Source organism: Anser cygnoides, chromosome 5, assembly GCF_040182565.1.
Source record: "Anser cygnoides isolate HZ-2024a breed goose chromosome 5, Taihu_goose_T2T_genome, whole genome shotgun sequence".
NCBI classification, from domain to species: domain Eukaryota; kingdom Metazoa; phylum Chordata; class Aves; order Anseriformes; family Anatidae; genus Anser; species Anser cygnoides.
The window spans coordinates 54,459,655-54,481,292 of record NC_089877.1 but is presented as its reverse complement, the minus strand read 5'-3'; the positions used below and the strand labels follow the sequence as shown (position 1 = coordinate 54,481,292).

The following is a 21,638-nucleotide window of genomic DNA, read 5'->3' as shown; positions in this document are numbered from 1 at the left end:
AACACAAGAGTAAAGGTATTAGTGAAGACTGATCAGAGTTTGATTTAAGAAAGTCCAGACGCTAACAATGCTCTCTGCAGGAATGGATAACAATAGCTTAGTAGAATGGTAGAAGAGAAGCCTGTAAAGCCTTCTACAAGTCTGGTAGAAGGTTTTGTTTTAACTCTTTCTCAGTGAAAAATTACCCAACCTGATGTTCGATCACCAAAATGATGATGTTGGATTATTTTTCCTCAGTGACAGATTTTTAAGGGCAAACGTCATCTTTTCATTTAGAAAAAAATGGAAAGGTGCTTGTTTTGTAACCACAAACTCAGCTGAATTCTGTGTCAGAAATGGCATCAAAGCATCTCATGGATTTGTCATTTGGGTCCTTGTCTCTCTGACTTCTCTACACCATCTGCCCTGAATGAACAACAGATCCCATGAGGTATAGCAGTGATTCAGAACAAAAATAGACTACAGAACACATCAGAAACCCAGAGATACCATTTCATAAGGTAGAAGCATACAGGAGCTACCTGGCCTGATGTTTCCTGGAAACATTTCTGAAATGACATTTTGGGGCACAAACAGGGATTTTACCTCTCTCTCATCTTTCATTTTTGTAGCATAAATCCTGAATCTGGGGAAGCCTAAACGCTTTGCCACTTTAGTATAAAAGCTCAGTTTTTAGAGATTAGGTGAAAATCAGTGGCAGGCTTAGGATGATTTAAGAGTGTATCCAGCAAGATTTTTCCACAGTGACTGGGAGTCCCAGCACCTAAGCTTTTTAGAGCAGGAGTCAGGTTTTGATGAAGCTTTAATCCTATCACACCTTTGTGTTTTAACACAACATGAAGTCATAAAAGTCAACAGATTTGAATCTGGAAACATCTAAGAGCTCAACATGCCAAGCAAAACATTTTTACTTAAGGCATTACTCTTCTCCCTGCCATCAAATTTTAAATATTGTAATTGCTGTTTCCAAACACTGCCATTCCACTTTGCTTTATTAGTTAGTATTTAGGTACTAAGTAGTAAATGGAATTGAGTCCACTGGGGTTTGTCACACTCCACAATTCAGAACAGAAGAAGCTGAAGCATCATTCTTTAATAGTGGCATAAGTCCTTGTAAGAGCAATAAAAGCTGCCACTTTCTTTATGAGGCAAGCTAAATGCCATTAAAATGATGAATGCACTAGTTCCATTTTATTTGTTCAGCCTTTCCCAGCGCTATTCCCACAACCCTATTTAAATCACCAGCTTGTATTCTTCATAAGTTCCTGTGTGGTTGAAATGCACAGACGTCTAAAAAAGAACTAAATGCCCTTCAGAATGGCCATAAAGTTTTATTATTTTCTTTTCCAGTGAGCAAACAGTTAAATAATTGAAATGGAGATGAAATACATGGTCAAGATTAATCCCCGTGTTCTGAGGCAGCTCTTAAGAGAATTTTCCAGGTAGTTTAAGAGATCAACCTGCTTTGCAGCCAAGTGCTGCTGGTTATCTATGGGAAGCTGAATCTCAGACTGATCAGTCCCTCTGGACTGCAATACAGAACAATAATGTTCAGATCAAAAGCATCCTGATTAAATAACCTAATTAAGAGGTACATGGAACTGGTGTTGCAGCAGATTGTTTTCCTCCTATGAGGATGTAAAAAAAACTCCTAATTTACCTTCTTTTCAAAATTAAGGGTAAACATTTGCTTCCAGTGACATGTTTATGACCTATTAATTAGTTCCTACAAGGATAGTTGAAATCCCAGCCCTCCTTTAACATGGTTCAAGCAGCTAAAATTACCTTCAACTAAACATCCCATGACATAAACTGTGAAAGAAATCAAACACATCTCACTGATGTTTGGGTGGGTTATCAAATACGGATCTCCAAGGTGCTAGTTTTAATGTCACTGGAAAGGAGGAGGGAGTGGGGAGAGAGAGAGAGGAGAGAGAATGCAAGTAAGCACACCAGAGCAATTAAACCTCCAGACAAATGAGCTGTCAACTGTCTGTAACCCACGGTTTATGTTAAATGAGTACTTGAAACCCAGTGGCCAGCATGTGCTGTATGTCAGCAGGACATGTAAGTCTGCTCCAGACCTTACCTACACAGGAGGATTTTTAGCTCAGTCTTGAGTTTTAAAGATACTTTGTTTAATCCCTGGTGTATTAGGACAGACAGATATGCCTAAGGAAAGGGCTTAACTGGATAAGAAATGCTAAGAAAAAATAGACCTGGAATAGTCACATGCTGAGGATAGCACTGTAAACCTAATAAGTGAATCCCTACATTTTCTAAGTTCTGTTACAGACCTTGCAATTTCAATCCAAAGATGCAGCTTTATGGTCACAAAAAAACAATATACATTCCTACTAAGATCAGTGATCAGTTGTCCTACATCAGTTCTAGCCATCATGCTGCCGTGATGCAAAAATGGGAAGCATACAGGAGAATGGATGCCCCCAAGTCATAGAAACAAGATGAAATTTTGCAGCATGCACTACAAGGTGAGGCCCTTTGACCAGATGCAGCCCACCTAACCAAGTAACTCAATTTAGGAACGTAAAACTCTACGTTCCTTCTGTAGTCAACAGGAAAGATGGGCACTTCCAACATCAGTTAGAACATAAGGCAGTCTCCTGGAGCAGCTAACTGCATTACTCCAACTGAATAAGCAGCAAGGGCCCTGCGCTTCAACAGTTTGATCAGATATGTACCCACCCATGGGCAACACAACCTGTGCCCTCAGACTAATGACAAAAATCTGTTATAAATTAGGGATCGCCCCCTGGATGTGGCAAAATTCTGGGTTGATTAGTCAACCATCGCTAGAAGTCATTTGGTTTGAGATGTCCCTCACGAGGCATTTTTAAAGAGCAAGGCCATGATGAGGCCATCTGGAACACAATGTGCAGCTCTGGGCACCCAGATGCAGGGAAGATTAATCCAGTCTGTAACAGTACTACAACAATCAAGGAAACGAAGAATTTATCTTCCAAAATCAGATTAAAAGATGCTGGCTTGTTTAGCCTAAGAGAATAAAGGTTTTGGAGATTCTGACTGCTTTCTAAAAACTCATCATGACGTACACAGCAAAGGCTAAGAGCTTTTTAAACTAAAAGACAGAGCTGCTACAATAACAAATGGCTAGACACAAGCCATTAAGAAATTTAGCCTGAATATTAGACAAAGGTTACAAACCTCCAGAGGACTAGAACAACTTTTATTAGGGACAACTCCACCACTCAGTTACATTTATGCTGGACTATGATTAGTTGATGATTAGGATTTCCAGCACTGCTGCCTGCGATAGCAAGGAGAGGGACTCATTAACTCACAGGGTCCTTTCTAATCCAATGCACCCTTGGCCTCAAACATTTCTCTTTGTGAACTGAGCATCTTCTCAGCATTGCCCTGTATTCAATGTGTTTATGTGTCATGCCAGGTTTTCAAAGCCCTTCATGCCTCACAGAGGCAAAAGTCAAATTTTCAGAAATGGTCCACAGCCACAGAACGTTTGTCCTTGGATACACCTAGCTGAGTGTGCTGACTCTTCAGCAGCTGGTGACATTTTCATTTCTTTCTTATCATATGATAAGAAAAACAGGCTCAGCCTGGCTAAGGTAGAAGCAACATGTGCTGTTTTCTCACAAAAAAAAAAAAAAGGGCAGGGGACAGAAAACAAAGCAATGGCAAAAGCTAAGAGGATATATTGTGAGTTACCAACATACTCAATTTTGATACAGAATCATATCCAGATAAAGACAAAAAATCGGTGTCTAAAATAGAGCAGTAGAGGTAATTTCTCGTCATCTGAATACCACCATATAACCATAATTTTAAGTAAGCATCAGTATCTCCATGAAAGTATTTCCTGTGCAAGGCAGCAGCCCACACCCATCAATAAAATTCAAACCGTACCTCTGCTTTTTTTCCTTTACTTTCAGCACTGTATACCATGTATACATATATATGCAAACACACAGAATCATAGAATATCCTGAGTTGGAAGGGACCCACAAAGATCATTGAGTCCAACTCCTGGCTCCACACAGAACCACCCAAAAATCAGACACTGTGTCTGAGAGCGTTGTCCAAATGCTTCTTGAACTCTGTCAGGCTCTGTGCCATGACCACCTCCCTGGGGAGCCTGTCCCAGTGCCTGACCACCCACTGGGTGCAGAACCTTTCCCTAACCCTCAGCCTGACCCTCCCCTGTCCCAGCTCCATGCCGTTCCCTCGGGTCCTGTCGCTGTCCCCAGAGAGCAGAGCTCAGCGCCTGCCCCTCCGCTCCCCTCGTGAGGGAACTGCAGGCCGACATGAGGCCTCCCCTCGGCCTGCTCTGCTCGGGGCTGAACAAACCAAGGGACCTCAGCTGCTCCTCACACATCCTCCCCTCCAGACCCTTCACTGTCTTCACAGCCCTCCTTTGGACACTCTCTAATAGTTTTATGTCTTTTTTTATATTTTGAGGTGCCCAAGACTACTCAAGGTGAGGCCACACCGGCACAGAGTAGAGCAGGAAAATCTCTCCCCTCAACCAGCTAGCAATGCTGTGCCTAATGCTCCCCAGCGTATGATTGTCCCTTTTGGCTGCCAGGGCACACTGCTGGCTCGTGTTCAACTTGCTGTTGACCAAATGTGGTGGTTTTACTCAACTAGGCAGCTGAGCTCCACCACAACCACTCTCTTGCTCTCCCCCCTTAAAGTGAAAGGGGGAGAAAACACAATGAAAATGTGTCAAGGGTTGAGATAAGGACAAGAAGATCACTCAACAATTATCATCACGGACAAAACAGACTCAGCATAGAGAGATTAATGTAATTTACTGCCTATTACTTACAAGCTAAAGCAGTGAGATACTAAAAGCACCTTCCCCCCATCCACCCTTTTCTACGTCCTCCCCCGAAGCGGCACCCCAGAATGGGGAATGGGGGCTGCAGTCAGTCCCTAACACTTTGTCTCTGCTGCTCCTTCACAGTCCCTCTCTGCCCCTGCTCCACGTGGGGTCCCTCCCACAGGATGTCATCCTTCCCGAACTGACCCTGAGTGGGCTTCCTACAGGCAGCAGCTTTCCAAGAACTGCTCCCCCATGGCTCCGTACCACGGAGTCCATCCCCCAGGAGCAAACTGCTCCAGCACGGGTCCCCCACGGGCGGCAGCTCCCCCCAGACCCCTGCTCCTGCGTGGGCTCCTCTCCACGGGCTGCAGCTCCGGCCCGGGGCCTGCTCCTGCGGGGGCTCTCCATGGGCCGCAGCCTCCTCCAGGCCACATCCACCTGCTCCACTGGGGGCTCCTCCACGGGCTGCAGCGTGGAGATCTGCTCCGTGTGGGACCCATGGGCTGCAGGGGGACAGCCTGCTCCACCAGGGGCCTCTCCACAGGCTGCGGGGGAACTGCTGCTGCGTGCCTGGAGCACCTCCTGCCCTCCTGCTGCACTGACCTTGGGGTCTGAAGCACAGCTTCTCACTCCTCACTTTCCCAGCTGCTGTTGTGCAGCAGGTTTTTCCTCTTCTTAAATCTGCTGTCACAGAGGCCCAAAAAACATCACTTATCGGCTTGGCTCTGGCCAGCAGCAAGTCCCTTTGGAGCCAGCTGGAACTTGCCGTTATCTACCATGGGGCAGTTTCTGAGCTTTTCTCACAGAGGCCACCCCTGCAGCTGCCCCTACCAAAACCTTGCCACCTAAACTCAATACATCAAAACCCCCAGATCGTCTTCTGCAGGGCTGCTTTCCAGCCTCTCAATCCCCAGTCTGTACATGTATCCAGGGCTGCCTCTTCCCAGGTGCAGAATTTGGAACTTGCTCTTATTTAACTTCATATTGTTGGTGATATTGTTGCCAGCTTCCAGTCGACTGGGACCTGTCTAGATTCCCAAGACCTCCGAAAAATAATTGAGAGAGATTACACAATGACATCAGCCTGCTCTCTGTGTACCCTGGGAGGAATTCCATTGGGCTCCATAGACTTATATGCATCCAGCTGGAGCAGCAAATCCCACACAAGCTCGGGGTTGGCTGGGAGTATATCATTACCGCAGTCACAGTCCTCCAACTCAGGGCACCTGAGGTTCCAGAGCCTATCGTTGGTGCTGAAGACAGTGGTGAAGAAGGTATTAAACATCTCTGCTTTGTCTGTGTCCCTGTTTGTGAGGTGACCATCCCCATCAAGTTTTCTGTGGCCCTTCTTTTGCTGCTAACATATTAAAAAAAAATAAAAAATAAAAAAAAAAAACTTTTTATTGTCCCCCACAGTTTCTAATCAATTCTAATTGAGCTTTGGCCACACAAATTTTCTCTCTACAATGGTGAACAGCATCTCTGTAGTCCTCCCATCTTGCCCAACCTTTCTTCCAGTAGCCATACACTTTCTTTTTCCACCTAAGCTCTAAAAGAAGATCCCTGCTTAGCTAAGCTGACCTTCTGCCCCATCTGCTTGACTTCCAACACTTTGGAATTGCCTGTTCCTATGTTCTTAAGAGGTGATACTTAGAAACAGCAGTACTGACAGACCCTGATGTGTTTAAAAGCAGTTTCCCAGGGGACCTTACTAACTAGTTACCTGAGCAGCCTGAAGTCTGCTCTTCCCAAATCCATGGTTGAAGTTTTGGTGGCAGTTTTCTTCCTATCACCAAAGATTTTGAACTCAACTACTTCATGGTCACTATGGCCAAGATGGCCACTAATCTCCACTTCACCCATGAGACCCTCTATGCTCAAAAGTAACAGATCTAGGAGGGCACTTTCCTAGCTGGCTCCCTTACTTTAGTACCTGTAGCAAGAAGTTATCAAGCTGTTTTAGGAGTCTCCTGAATCTGTTTGTATCAGCTGTGTGCAATTCCCCGTTCATGTCTGGCAAGTGTGAGAAACATGCCAAATTTTCCACCAGCTGAAGAGACTGAGATTTGTGTCTTTGGCAACAGTCATCTTTTAAGAATGAATCCAAAGGGATGATGAAAATGTAACAGCATGAGTCCTAACATGTTCTCTAACAAAACCATGCAACTTTATACAAGAATACAATCTAGCTCAAGTATGTCTCAGGCCTTGAGGCCTACAGTTATCCCTCTGATGTTGGGATCTCTTCATTTTTCCTCTTTTTTTGGTACAGGCTCTTGTTCCATGAATGAGGCTTCCAGGCACTGCTTCAACATTGGGGAATGCAGTAACATCTTGTGGTATATTTGTATTCATTTTGGTGAGCACTCACCCTTGCAGTGCTTTTATATGCCTAACAGCACATGCACCTGCATTTTTTCTTCCAGTTTTACTGTTATAATTGACGTTATTTTTAATTTGTCATAAAAGGCAAAATGCATTTTACTTATCCTGATCTCAGCAAGCAATTGAGAAGGTAGGAGCATTAAGTAGCTTCCCAGCACTCTAAGGCCATTCATTTTCCAGATTTTATTACTAAAATTGATAGGTTGTGTTCAACCTGAGGGAACAGGAGCATATTTAGTACTTGTTAAGCCTTGTATTTCAGATTTAGAAATGCCAAAACAGAGCAGCTTTCAGAGTCCTGCACAGAGTTAACGTACAGAGTAACTTAGAGTAATTTTAAGAATTGGTCCTGATAGTAAATATCATTAAGAAGTACTGTTGCATGTAGTTAAGCAGATGAAAAATTAACAAATTTTCTATTCTGACTCAATTTTCAATTCTGACTCCTAACATCAGTTCTTCCCAGTAGTCAGGAGGTGGCAGCCTTTTCAATCACTGTAGAAATAATCATTTTTTCTTCCCCATTATCAAGAGAACTGAAAAGTCACTTTAAAAATGAGATTTGGGAGAGAAGGGAAATTAACATCAGTATTACAAAAAGGTTCAGGCAGGAGAGATTTTACTTCCATCCCCATCTCTTCCTCCCCACATCCCCCCTCCTACCACCACCACTTGGCTCTTCATTTTGGAAATTCCTGTTTATCCTCACACAATAAGAGGTATGATCATAAAATGGTTCTCTCATCATTTCTGATTTGCAACTATAATATTTCCCAAGGAGATTATTGGATTTAAATCCTCTTTTAAAAGAAATGTTGTGCATCTCATTCATGTCATGAGCATGAGTAATGCTTTTCAGATTTAAGCCTGGAAAACCAATTCTTTCTGAAAACTCAGTTTTGTCCACTGCATTTTCAAATACATAATAGAGTTTTTATAGTGGTAATCTGAGGAAAATTTTTTAGCAACGCATGAATAACGGAAAATCACCTGAGATGGAATCCCTTCATATTATTAAATATTCAGGACACTATATTTAAGTAACACTACAAGAATAGCAACCAAAGTAATATGCGTCTTTCAGAGGTGGAGGAGATGTTGAAGTGATATAAGATGTGTGGTTTCCGTTCAGTGGTTTTCTGATTGAAGCCTGAAGAGAATTCATAACTCAAACTTTTTTTCTTCGTCTGCATCATATTAAAATTAAACCCCCAACCTGGGTCAGGGTGTAGGTCTCTGTCTTGACAGTTAGTTTAAATACTTGCAATGAGCTGCTTCCACCTCCTCCTTCCTGCTCACAGAACACTTGAACGTCTTAACCTCCTGTTCTGATGCTGCTTCACATCTTCCAGACAATCTCCTAGCACAGAGATTAGATGCTCTTGAAATGTCTTTTCTCAGATTAGAAATGCAAATAAGATTCCTGTTTTCATTCTCCAGAATTAGAAAAGTCACCATCAGTTCTCTTATATATTTAAAATACTGCTGGAGACAGCCACAAACTTAAATGAAAATGAATGCACACTGCAGAAGTCCATTAGTAGGACTGTTTTCCATGATTGCAGTTAGAAGTAGGGATTTGTAAAAAAAATCCAGTGAAAAAGTGCAGTATAAATTGCAGCTACATAGCAGCAGACTGATATCATACGACTCTTTAAATAATGCATAGAGAAGCTGAGTCACCTGTGGTAGGAACATTTCAGGCTGTTGCATAATTCAGGAGCTTTTGTTCCTATAAAGAATACATTAAGGCTTTCAATTCTAAACTTCTAACAGGTCTATGGTCACTTGACAGTGATAAATAGTGACAATTAACATGTTGTACAGTTTAAACATCTCACCATTTGACTACCATTTTTCTCGTTCTTCCGCATTCCTCACACCTCTCATGTCAATTCCCTGACTCTGGGCTTCTTCTCACTGAGGCTGAAGAGAGCTGACTGCTGTCAAGGCTTTCCCAAGGAAGACCAGACAGACTCACGTGGCCATTCAGAGCAGCCCACCACAGTTAAAAGCTTGCACAAAATGCCAAACCCAAGCAGCAGACAGGCTGCTCTGTTAATGACCTTCAGCTATGTGGAGCAATGAGACACCTCTGGCGTGGTTCTTTCTGCTCCAGGGCACACAGGGGGCAAGCGCAGACTCAGCCTTCTTCAGCTAGCCAACAAGCATCTCATGAAAAGTTAGCCAGCTTTCTGCAGGATCTTCAAGCAGTTACCAATAGAAATAATAATGATTCTTCGAACACGGGAATTGCTAATTGAAATGTTTATGGCATGAGCTAGATGGATCAGATGAGTGAACCACATTGGTCTTTTTGCTGGCATGGAAAACCTATAAAAAATATGTTGCTTTGACTGTGTTGGCCACAATTATGAATGCCTGGATTTTCACACAAGACAGATCTAGAGGACCTAAAATCTGATGTGACACCTCATGCCAGCTCTTAAGTTGCATTTTTGTTAACTATCAAATGGCAATTAAGACATTGCTTAGAAACAACCTCCTGTGTTTAATCTGCTAGAAAAATATGGACTTTGAAATCATGCCAGAGCAGTAGGAAATGTTTCTGTACTTCCCAGGAGTGCCTAGTTTTATCACCATGAGCAGCACAGGCTGTTAGGAAGTTTAAATAGGACTTCCACTGCCAACAATGAGAGTTTATTATTACCTGTATTACCTTACCTGTATTAAATTATACTTTAACATATTTCAAAATGCCTATATTAAGATTTTTTTTCCCCACAGCTATAGCAAGTAAATTGAGAGGGAACCATGCTGTACTTCTGCTGATCGCTTTACGCCATTTACTGAAGCCAGATTCTGGAACATGTCAAGAGTTTTCCTTACCGTAGAAGGTTAGAGAAGAGGAAATAAATAAGCTTTGATCCAGAACTTGACCTTCTCAATTTTAAGAATGACTCCTATGACTTCTGCTGAACCTTGGGACTAGAGCAGAGACATCCAACATTGTTGTCTATCTGTCAGGTTACCTGGAGTTTGGCCTCTTATTTGCCTCAAATGTATTCACACATGGGGACAGTATTCATTTTCTTTTTCTGGAGTGGCAGAGCAGAACAGAGCAGAATCTTTGTTAAGATTAAAAGCTAGAGCTAAAAAATTTAAGATAAAAGAGCCCTTTTGGCAATCAGAAATTTTGTCTAAAGACTTGACAATTTATTATCACTAATGAGAATCAACTCAACTCTTCAATGTCCTTCCACATTAACACCATTTCTCTCAATAAACAGACCTTGGTAGCTGAAAGACAAATTATATTTCTACTCTTAAAGCAAAAATTAAAACAATAAAATAAAAAAAATAAATAAAATAAAATAAAATAAAATAAATAAAATAAAATAAAATAAAATAAAAATAAATATGACAGGAAGCCTTTGAAAAGGACCAGTAAAGTAGATGTCAATTTTGAAGATAAGTAGTACATGCAGTGTACCACATTGTGTAGATGATACATCCATCCTTCAAGTAGAACAATGTGAAAATGCAAGGAAAACAAAAGCTGATAGTCACAAACCAAGACTTTAAGATGAAGTCAGACTAATTAGATGAAAAAAGTCTTTAAAATTATTCCCACAGAAATACTTCTGTCCAACATGTGAGGTGGAAGGTGAAAGGAATGGGAATGAAAGCAAGATAGAGCAGGGCAGAGATTGGAGAAGGATAGAGAGTTGTCTGGAGTGGTGCTTTTGGGCCTTGCCTCCAGCCTTCAATTTTGTGTGGGAATTCTCTGATATTTCCTTTCCCAAACTTTATGATTTTAAAAAAAAAAAAAAAAAAAAAAAGTCTCCCTAATGTTTTTTCTAAGATCAAGCAGCGCTGATCCTAAGCACAAGTCTATTCATTTTTCTTCTTTTTCTGACTGGTTCAGGGGACCAACATCCTGCCCAGTTTCTACCTTTCACATAAGCCAATAAGACCTTATTCTTCACGGTGAGAGAGGATTTGGTAAAGGCATCTAAATCTCATTTTCTAAGTGCCAGAGGACAGTTTACATACCAAGCTCTGAGGGCCTTTCATACTCCCTTGGCAGGAAGGACATTGCTGTCCAACGATTTCAGCATCTGAGACTGAAGGACCATCCCTTAGAGAAGAGAAAAAACAAATCACCAAATGAACACATTGAAAACAATTTGTTTTAATATGGTTTCTGTTTGGTGCCTGTTTGTTTGTTTGTTGGGGGGGGGGGGCTTTTTTTTTTTCCCCCAGAGAGTTGTGTCTGAAAGCAAATTAATCAGTTATAAGCACTAATTCACTTTCAGAGAAATGTCACTAGACAAACAGCACAGTTGAAAAAAGGGATCTCGTGTGTTAAGGTGAGACTGAACGCTCATTACAGACAACGTTTCTGTCTCTGATGAAAAAGAATTTTTCAAAATTACTGTGTAAACTACACAGAGATGTACTAAATCCTTCTGCTGTTAGGGTAACTGGAAGCTCAGGGACAACAATCCTGAGCAGAGTCCATCCCACCCCTCCCCACATCATTTTGTTTCAGTGGCCCTGTGGTGTCCAAATGTGACTCAGCTCCCTGCTGACTACACAATCACTGTCAGGTGCTTTTTACACCAGCCTTGCAAGGCCACTGTCACAGGTTCCCTGGGGCTTTTGCTGCCTGTGCCAGAAGATGTCTCCTTCTGACATAGTGGGCATTTCATGCCACTTCAAGTCCTTGCCTTGCGACATGGGCCAAAGAGTGTCTGAGCATCTTCCCCTCTTCACTCAGCTGCTCTCAGCAGGAGGCAGAACTCTTGTGTCATTCTTTGTTTTAAGCTGATTGCAACCCAACTTCTAAATTCGATGGAAACTACAGACAATGTTGAGCAATACATCTTAGGGAATGCTCACAAAAACATATATTTTTAAAAAATAGCAGCCTACACAAGCTTCCACATAAGAGTTCTAAAACAACTGGCTGAGCAGATTCTCAGCTTTTTATTCCAAGCTGAATTAAAAATACATATTAATGTCTTCAGCTGATGTTTATTTTAAATGAGTCTTGAATGTTGGGATAATTCTGAGTAGTTGAAAAAAAAATGTTTGTTTGTACCAACATCTAAGAGGTCAAGTGCAGAACGAGGTAAATAGAGGTTAAACAAAACATAAAGTGATTTTTTATGAGGTTCAGCTACTGGAAAATTAAATCACGAGGGTATAAATAATGGAAGCCCAGATGTTTTATATGAAAAATTGTTAAATAAATCACACTTTCTTTAGCAAAGTCAATCAAGTAGATATATTTGAACTTGAGTAAGTCACAGCAAGTACCACGTACAGGATTCTCACTAAAAACTACATCATGCAACAGCAAAAGCCATCAGTAGATAGGTTGCAAAATGTTTAAAAGCCACCTCAAAGAATAGCAAGCACTGGGGTATTTCCATTATGATAAAGTCTTTTAAGAGTTCTCAGCATTCATCAATGTTTTCAACTGCACCCTAAAAATAAAAACGTTATAATGGTTGATAAATTGAGATAAGGATTAACTACATTGTTAAATAGTGATAAGTAAATCATGCAGAATGACCTGTACCTTTCATACGCTGTGCCCATTCAGTCAAAATATGTTTTCCATGGACAACCAGAAGCACAAAATCTATGAAATTTCTCTGCAGGCCACATCCAAAAAACAGGGAAGGGGAGTCAAAAGGAGGGCACTGTATTCTGGAAAGTAATGACAGGAAAGGTCAGTAACTCTGAAAGTCAGACTGGTTGAACAATTGAACATGAGCTCCCAGCAGTATCCCGTAACAGAGACAAAAAAAAAAAATAGTATTTGTACAAGCATGAAAAAAGTGATTAGAGAAGAATGATGATTTTACCACAGTTTCAGACAAGGGGAAATCCAGTTTGAAGTCAGTGGATGAAGTTCGGCTATTTAATTTATTAAAAGGGTGTTGAAAATCACTCAAACTGACTGACAACTGAAAAGTAAGACTGAGAAGTAAAGAAGCTGGTTCAGCAACAGACTAAAAAAGCTCACTAGTGTGGCAAAAAGAGACTGACTTGTATAAATGTCTTCACATGGAGGCAATACTAAATACCAGACAGCTTTTAATCAGACTAAACAAGAAGGATGACTACACTGATTTCAGCTGATTTGACTGATTCAATTGGGGAAGAGCAATGTGTTTGCAAATGCAGAGGCACAGAGCTGCTGTTTTCCAGGGAAGTAGCACATGCTCCATTTCTTGAGGTTTTCTCACCAAAACCGATATGGCAACAAGTCACTTCGAATCAACTTACTGAAAACCTGTCTCATCTAAATTCACGAGATGCACATTGCCTTCACACTGTCCCCCAAGGGCAGTTACAGACCCAGAGAAGAAAGCCTGTCATGAGCTAAAGGAGTTACCTCTTGGGAGATAAGGACTCAGCTCTCACCTCTATCAAACAGGATTTGTATGGCACCTAGCTCATAAAGCTTCGTTTTACCTAGTTTTATGTATCTAAAAGCAAGATGTCTATTTAGCATGTACATGTCTGAACCGTTTTCACCCTTAGCAACTCCAACAGCCAGCGGAGAGAAGCAGGCACAGTTGGAGAGCTGCTCTCTGACAATTCTCAAAACAATCACTACACAATGGGGAAATCATGCTTTGAAAAACTCTCTGAGCTGATTAAAGGAAGGCAGGCAGGTGACTGGCTTGTACTTGGACAATAGCATTCTAGACATATAAATAAGGGAAGGCCTGCCTTAGCCTCCTTGAAGAGGATATTAATATTTATAAGCTGCTGTGAAAATAATACCTTAGAGACAATATTATTAGGAGCTATATGAATAGCTATGATAAATGACATCAAAAAATCACAGTGTTTAAATTTTTGCAAAGCTCTAGGGTAAAAGAAAATTTAATCTTGAGGTACTAAGGAAAATATTCAGAGAGTGGGCCAGATTTCTGAACGCCACAAAGAAGTACCGAATGTATTGACTCCATGTACTCCTTCCTTGGCGGCAAAGACAGCTTAAAAGACCTCCCTCTGAAACAAAGTGAGGAATTTTTGGTTTGTATTCCATTTTAAATGGTAATTTTTAACCACTCTTGCTTGCAGTATGGCAACAAAGTTGTGCCAGCACAGTTGGATGGGGTACTGCATAGCTCTGAAATGGCAGAGGACAGTATAGTCAACTCAAGTAAGACAGGCAATCCATATGGCAATCCCCTTATGACATGGAAGAATGGTGTGACATCTCTTTTGACCAAAAAGTAGAGCCTCTCTTACCTATACAAACTCTGGAGACAACAGTTCAGGTGACCACCCTGAACAGCAAAGTAAAGAACATAGAGCAGTGGGTTTCCTGTCTGCTTGTAGGAGCAGATCCTTTCATAAAGATGTATCCTTACTTAATTTTCTTTGGATTTTGTTCCAGCAGTCAGATGAGGAGGAAATGTTGCACTTCCTTTATAGTAAACCTTTATCAGTACTCTGAGTGATCCATTCTGCAGTCTTTCCTTATACAAGTAGAGTTTATTCCTGAAACACAAGGCAGCAAAAACAGTGGCCCTGCTATAAGGATCAGATATGACTTTGGCTAGCAAAGCCTCATGTCACCACACCATGCAGCAAACTTCCATTGTGTGCTCTTGCATGCACCTGCCTGTCCCTCCAGCCAAGGTTTCTCAGCAATTCTGCAGCTAAAACCATGTCAGAAAGCAATACATCAACCACCACCAAAACAGTGGTGGTTTTGCAGAACGTGGTGGTTTGTGCAGAAAGCTCTGTTAGGAGGCAGCGGAGATTTGAGTAACATGTTAGCTGGACTGGAAGCAAAATTCTCTCTTTACTGAGGCAATTTATATTATGACTCTTTTATCTTTTAGACCTTTTTTCACATTATTTATTTAATAGAATCATAGAATGGTTTGGGTTGGAAGGGACCTTAAGGATCACCCAGTTCCAGCCCCCTGCCATGGGCAGGGACACCTCCCACCAGACCAGGTTGCCCAAAGCCCCATCCAACCTGACCTTGAACACTTCCAGGGATGGGGCAGCCAAAACTTCCCTGGGCAACCTGTTCCAGTGCCTCACCACCCTCTGAGTAAAGAATTTCTTCCTTATATCTAATCTAAACCTACCATCTTTTAGTTTAAAGCCGTTATTCCTTGTCCTATCTCTACACTCCCTGATAAAGAGTTCCTGCCCAGTATAATATAGTCATTATACATGGTTATGGCAGTTCAAATTGGGACGCTGCCAAAAAGACCTCTTTAGCAAGGTCTGAGGTGTTGGATATTTGAACAGAGCATTTTACTTTAATAAACTTCCCCTCCTCTGCCTTGAAAACACATTATGGGGATTTTCTCACAATGTTATCAAGGAGCTGGGGATGATTGGAGAAAAAAAAATTAAATATCTTTATCCAACATGAGATTTTACATAGTAAATAGCAGAGAGATTTTTTAATAAAACATGAGGGGCTAATTCACACTGAAGAGACTCAAGTACATTGTGACCATTCCCTGTACTGTATTTGCAATTTTTCACCCAGTTTACCAAAACTTTCCAATCAATATCTCAGCTGATGTTTCAATGTAGGTTAAATAATTTTAAAAGATTAAAAGAGCAGATTATATAGGACATACACATATTGTATGATGACGTTTATAAGGATCCGTTTCAACAAAAGGGTCAGCCCTAAACATGAACTAGGATATTCAAGAGACAGAAACCTAAATGATAAAAATAACACAGCAATAAGACCAGTACCCTGATTACCATGATTTCCTCTCATGCAAGCACTGCAGGGAGAGCAGGGCAGCCTGCAAGCAGCCTGTTGCAGCTGGCCAGGCACCACCGAGCAGGACTTGGATGCAATTCTGGATCTGCACTACAAGAACAGATTTGAGCACTCGAGCTCAAGTATAAACCTACAGAGCCTATTCAGCCTTGCCACAGGAGTGTGATCAGTCAGAGCAAGCTTTTCTGAGAGGGAATTATGTTAACTCCCGAGAGAGCATTTAGCTAAACAGTTATTTTAAGACAGCAATTACATTCATTTTTCTTTTACATACCTAATTATTAAGAAAAGATGTCAAAAGGTGACAGGAAATGTAAATTTAAAAATTCCTAGAGCAGAACAAAATGTTAAAGAGCAAAGTACTGTAAATAGTCTAGCCTTAGTTTTGTTGCTAGGTTGGGAAATTGCCCTTGCTTAGGTAGTTAACTCCAATGAATATGTATTTACATATTAAAATTATCTGCAAATAATATGAATAAATATAAGATTCCAAATTCCAGAATTCCCCATTTTCTTTCCCGGGCCATTTTACTTTTTACTCAGAGACACTAACACATCTTTCTCTTCCCAGTCCATTTAAGTAGAGTCTAAGCAATATCCTGTCTCCAGTAATTTCTCCGTTTCCACAGATGAACCTGTGTGGCTAGAAACTTTGAGCACTAAACAGTCATTAGAGAGACAGCTTCAAGCTCCAAGCCTGGTGAGCCTACCTGGTGTGATCTGAAGTAATGGTACTTCTCCGTTTCTACCCATTCACATACCAATTCTTTTTCTCTTTGCAAATTGTTTTGTTCCTTACCAGTAGCTCAGCTGAATCTTCCATTCCCTTTCATTTCACCGTGATTATGTAATCTTTTTTAATTATGTTGATTATCTCCTAGATAAAATTATAAAATCAAAATAACCTAAGCTATGGCAACAGCATACAATCTAGACCATTTCTGAGCCAACTTAAGCTGTCGTTTCCCTTTTCTTATGTGTTCGTCATAAGAAGGGCCTGTCATGTTGCAATGCTCTTGCCACTATCTTCTCTGAGTGGAAGAACTCCAACATGACATACATTTTTTGCAACAGGTAAGGCCTCAGGCACGAGATACATCAACAATGTATTTTTTCTGTCCTTCCCAGGAAAGTGAGAATTTTAAAGCCCTTAATGTCATAAATTTGTCTCTGAAGAATGCAGCCTTGCCTTGTGCTTCGAAACAGAAAATCATTCTCAATAAATATCTAATATACCATAGAATAAATATAATGAATTAGTCATTACTCCTTACCATAATGTAACAGCTTTCCCGAAAGCCAGGCTTTATTAGCATTATGAAGAGGTGTTGAGACAAGGATGAGTGTTCTGGGGATTACTGCAGTGGGAAGCAAAGATGAAGCAGTGGCACATCCTGAAACGCAGTCAGGGTGCTGCCACCGACTCTGCATAAGACCCTACAGATTCCTGCAGTTTTGTTTGTAACTCGACAAAGAATTGCCTAATAAATTACAAAAACATTTGGCTCTTTTTCTCTAGTTGCTCATAAACATGCACATTCTTAAACAGACTCATGGATTCAGTGAGTCTGTAAGAAAATAGCTCCTTTGGATACTTATTTTGCCATTAAAACAAAATAAGACTATTATGCAAAGAAGTAAAAAAAAAAATGCAAGAGGCATTGAAGGGTGTCATCAAGCAATGGTCAGTACCAAAATACCTATACCCCGAGGTTCAAGTCATGAACTGGCTTCAGCTGGCACAGTTTTATCATTTTGAAAATTATTTCACTATTCTTATGTCTTGTTCTCATCTTGTTAGCTCACAGTTTTCATTACAGGTTTTGCCCCTGGGTGCAAGTGTGTGTGAGTAGGGGATATCTATAGCTGGGCTCTGAACTCACATACAAACTCACATAGCTCCAAAGCATCAATAAACATGCAGGTACACAAACATGTAATCTGTCATAAGAAGATCTGCAGAGCAGAAACTAACATGCAGTAATGCTTAACATCATGAATTGCTGCAGAGAATATCCAGTCATATCTGCAAATCTAAACCATATTTTGCTTTTTTATGAGTCAATTGATAAAACATATGTCATGCATATGGTCTATGAGGAAGCATTGCAAATAGAACAGCTGCTAACTTAAGGAGTTATAATAGAAAAAAAAAAAAAAAAAGGTTTTCTCACAATTTTCTCATTCTTGTTTTGTTTACTTTGTCAGATATGCCCCTGGACTAGTCATCCCCAGCACCACCCTGGTTTCTATTTAAGACTGCCAGCAAGCTAAGAGGCCCCTTGGTTCAAACACTGTATTTCAAATTGTGCCTTGCTCAGAAGGAACTGTGACACACCTGGATGGAAAGAAGAGTTCATATGAGCTTTAACTAAGCTACACTATTATCTTCTGCAACAGTGAAAAGTTTCCACACCTAGTGGGAGAGACTATTGTGTACCCTCCCAGCCTCCAGTTGTCCAAGGGATGACTGCTTTTATAACTCACTATGATATAAGAGGTACACTGACAGATGCTATAAAGCAAATTCATCCTCACTCATCATTGAGATACTGTCACTGAACAATCACTGAGAATTTACTGAGCATCTAGGTGCCCTTTCTTTGTGATAGGTAGTACACTCTCACCCTCATTATTAGTGTAATTATTAATAATAATTAGATGCTGCTCCACTGACTCCAGAAGACATGCATTCACATGCACCAAGTCTAACCTGAGGTCTCTTTGAAGTCTTGACAGAATAGCAGAGAGAAAGTGACTTTGTATTATATTCAATACATACTTATTCACTATTTTATCAGGACCTAAGGATGTATTAATTATATATTAAATCTCCTTTGCATAACAGTAGAAGCATTTTCTTCTATGGCAGATGTCCATATTTGCTTCTGATAGGATATTAAAATACCAAATATTATAACAACCCCAAATGCTGTATGCTGGTTATCACAGCAATCATGTGAGGTGTGGTAGCCATAATTGCTTACCAAAATCACAAAGTGGTTGAGGTTGGCAGGGACCTCTGGAGGCCACTTGGTCCAGCCCCTGCTCAAGCAGGGCCACCCAGACCAGGCTGCCCAGGACCATGTCCAGGCACCTTTTGGAGATCTCCAAGGAAGGAGACTGCACAACCTCTCTGGGCAACCTGTGTCAGTACTCTGTCACTTGCATAGTACAGAAGAGCTTCCCAGTCTTCAGAAGGAACCTCTTGTGTTTCAGTTTGTGCCCATTGCCTCTTGTCCTGTCACTGGGCACCACTGAAATGAGCCTGGATCCCTTCAGATGTTCATACACATAGATGAATTCCCCCCGAGACTTCTCACATCTAGGCTGAGAAGTCACAGCTCTCTCAGCCTTTTCTTATAGGAGAGATGCTCCAGGCCCTTAATCATTTTTTGTGGCCCTTTGCTGGACTCCTTCTGATAGCTCCACGTCTTGTACTGGTGGGGGGCAGAACAAGACACAGTACTCCAGGTGTGGCCTCACCAGTTCTGAGCAGAGGGGAAGGATCACCTCTCTTGAACTGCTGACAACCCAGGATAATGTTAGTCTTTTTTTGTGGCAAGGACACGTTACTGAATCATGTTCATCTTGGTGCCCAGCAGGACCCCTGAATCCTTTTCTGCAGAGCTGCCTTCCAGCTGGGTGGCCCCCAGCATGGTTACCTGGCCTTGTTCCTGCCATGGTGCAAGGACTTTGCACTTCCCCTTGTTGGACTTCACGTGGTTACAGCCCATTTCTCCAGCCCGTCCAGGTCCCACTGGATGGCAGCACAACCCTCTGGAGTGTCAGCCACTCCTACCAGTTCTGTGTCTCAGCTACTGCTCTGTTTTGTTCTTCATGGGATGATTTCAAAGGGAATATAAAATATGGCCATAAAATATACAGACCTTGTTTTGAAAATATATCCCCAAGACGCTTGTCCACCAACTAAGATCAACAGAATAACAGGAAATACATTGTAGCTGCTTAGCAGATACCTTACAGCACCTATTAATATTTATAGTGAAAAGAACATGACTGGCACTCTCTGAGAAAAACAGTGAGATAACAGTGTTGAAGGTGGGGAATTTCTCCTGTGTAAGTGCTGTCTTCCTCCTGGAAAAGCACAGCAGTGAGGAAAAAAAGGAAAAAAAAAAAAGAAAAAAAAAGAGAGAGAGAATTTTTTATTTTTTTTAATTTTTATTTTTATTTTATTGGGGTAAACCTCTGTCCAGGCACTCCGGATGGGATAACAGTGCCACTTTGTTGGTATTTGTAACAGAACAATTTTCTCTCCCTCTTTCTTTGTCATTCAGGTGTCACTTATTAAGAGGCATTTCCGAAGGAATGCTGCTGGTCTGTCCTGATGGTCACTGCTACCACGACGTTATTCTCGTGACAGCATTGAAATGCTATCCGTTGAAATGTTCCTTACAGGAACATCAAGAACAGATTTACTTTGCTATGTTTGAGAAGGCTGACATTTCCACAGAGCAGCATTGCTCATTTGCAAAACTGAGACTGCTTTCTAAAGGTCTGTACACATCTCAGAGCTCCCGCAGGACAGCAAAGTACAAAGCCTAGCCCTGACCAAAAAGCTGACACTTTACGGTAGGACACCCTCCAGCTGCTGGAACACAGGAAAGCACTGAAGGGAAAGTAAAACATTACCAGGGAGACGACCAACTTCATTACATTTTATCCATCTGTGCTGAAGGACTAGAGTAGGAGTCTTCGTTGATGCCCTAATACATAAGAAAAGCTTCGAGCAGATCTTTTCATCCAGATTTTGTCACATACCAAAATGCACTTATCTATTAAGTATTTCATGCTGTATCAACCTATCAAAACTCTTTTCACCCCACTCATAATAACAGGCACAGGGACCAGGCAATACCAGGGAGCTTTGAAAGTCACACCTTACATTTTTGTGGATCTGTGAAGATATGAGGGATATTGCAACTGTCATAGATAAATATTAATAGATAGAGAAGGTTCCAGACTCCCTTGGAAAGAGTAGGTACCCAATTCCTTCATCAGGAGGGATCTGAGTAGGAGGCAGTGAGGCCCATGCTAAATTCGGGCTAGGAGCCACAACCATGAGCGCTTGCATCCCCCAACATGAGTATCAGCACTGTGCAGCACTGGAGTCACCCAGCAGTACTAATTTGGTCTGACTCAGACGTGGGCACATGATTGCAGTTCTGGCAAATTAGTCAGACACCATGCACTGTACTCTTTCAGGCTGGCTCTGCGCCAAGGGAGGAGGCCAGGGCAAGACGCATTGAGCTGACTCAACAAAAATTCCTGAACAAAGATGCACGACATTTTGGATCGAGCTTCAGCAGCCCTCAGCCCAGCTGTAAGCTGTTGGCATATCAATAACCCCATTAACTTGATCTGTTACTGAGTTTTAGGAGATAGGTTGTTAGCACCTGCAGAACAGAAAGCTGTGCCAAAAGGAGAGAGAGGAGAGGTCACCAGCACTGTGGACGAGCAGGAGAAGAAAGCATCCTAGAGATGCCAGGCACAGAGGGTTCTGCAGAAGGTGGCTATAAGTAAAATAAGCATCTCTATTTGTAACTTGTAATCATAGCATTGATATTATGATGGCTGTCCTCCTTTCAGCCCACTCCATCATTTATAATCACTGCTGGAAAAATGACCGCCTGACTGCAACTGGAGAGT

At 41.4% G+C, this 21,638-nt stretch overlaps 1 protein-coding gene and 1 long non-coding RNA gene across 4 annotated transcripts in view; one reads left to right on the top strand and one right to left on the bottom strand.

Annotated features, from left to right (window-relative positions):
* The window catches only part of BEGAIN (brain enriched guanylate kinase associated), a 151,990-nt gene that overhangs the window by 117,768 nt on the left and 12,584 nt on the right, over positions 1-21,638 (top strand). The gene's annotated exons all lie outside the window — the stretch shown is intronic.
* LOC106047815 (uncharacterized) lies at positions 9,697-12,878 on the bottom strand. Its single transcript, XR_010832007.1, has 3 exons — positions 12,762-12,878; positions 11,228-11,312; positions 9,697-10,269 (listed from the first exon to the last, which is right to left on the bottom strand). It is a non-coding gene; the product is annotated as an uncharacterized lncRNA (long non-coding RNA).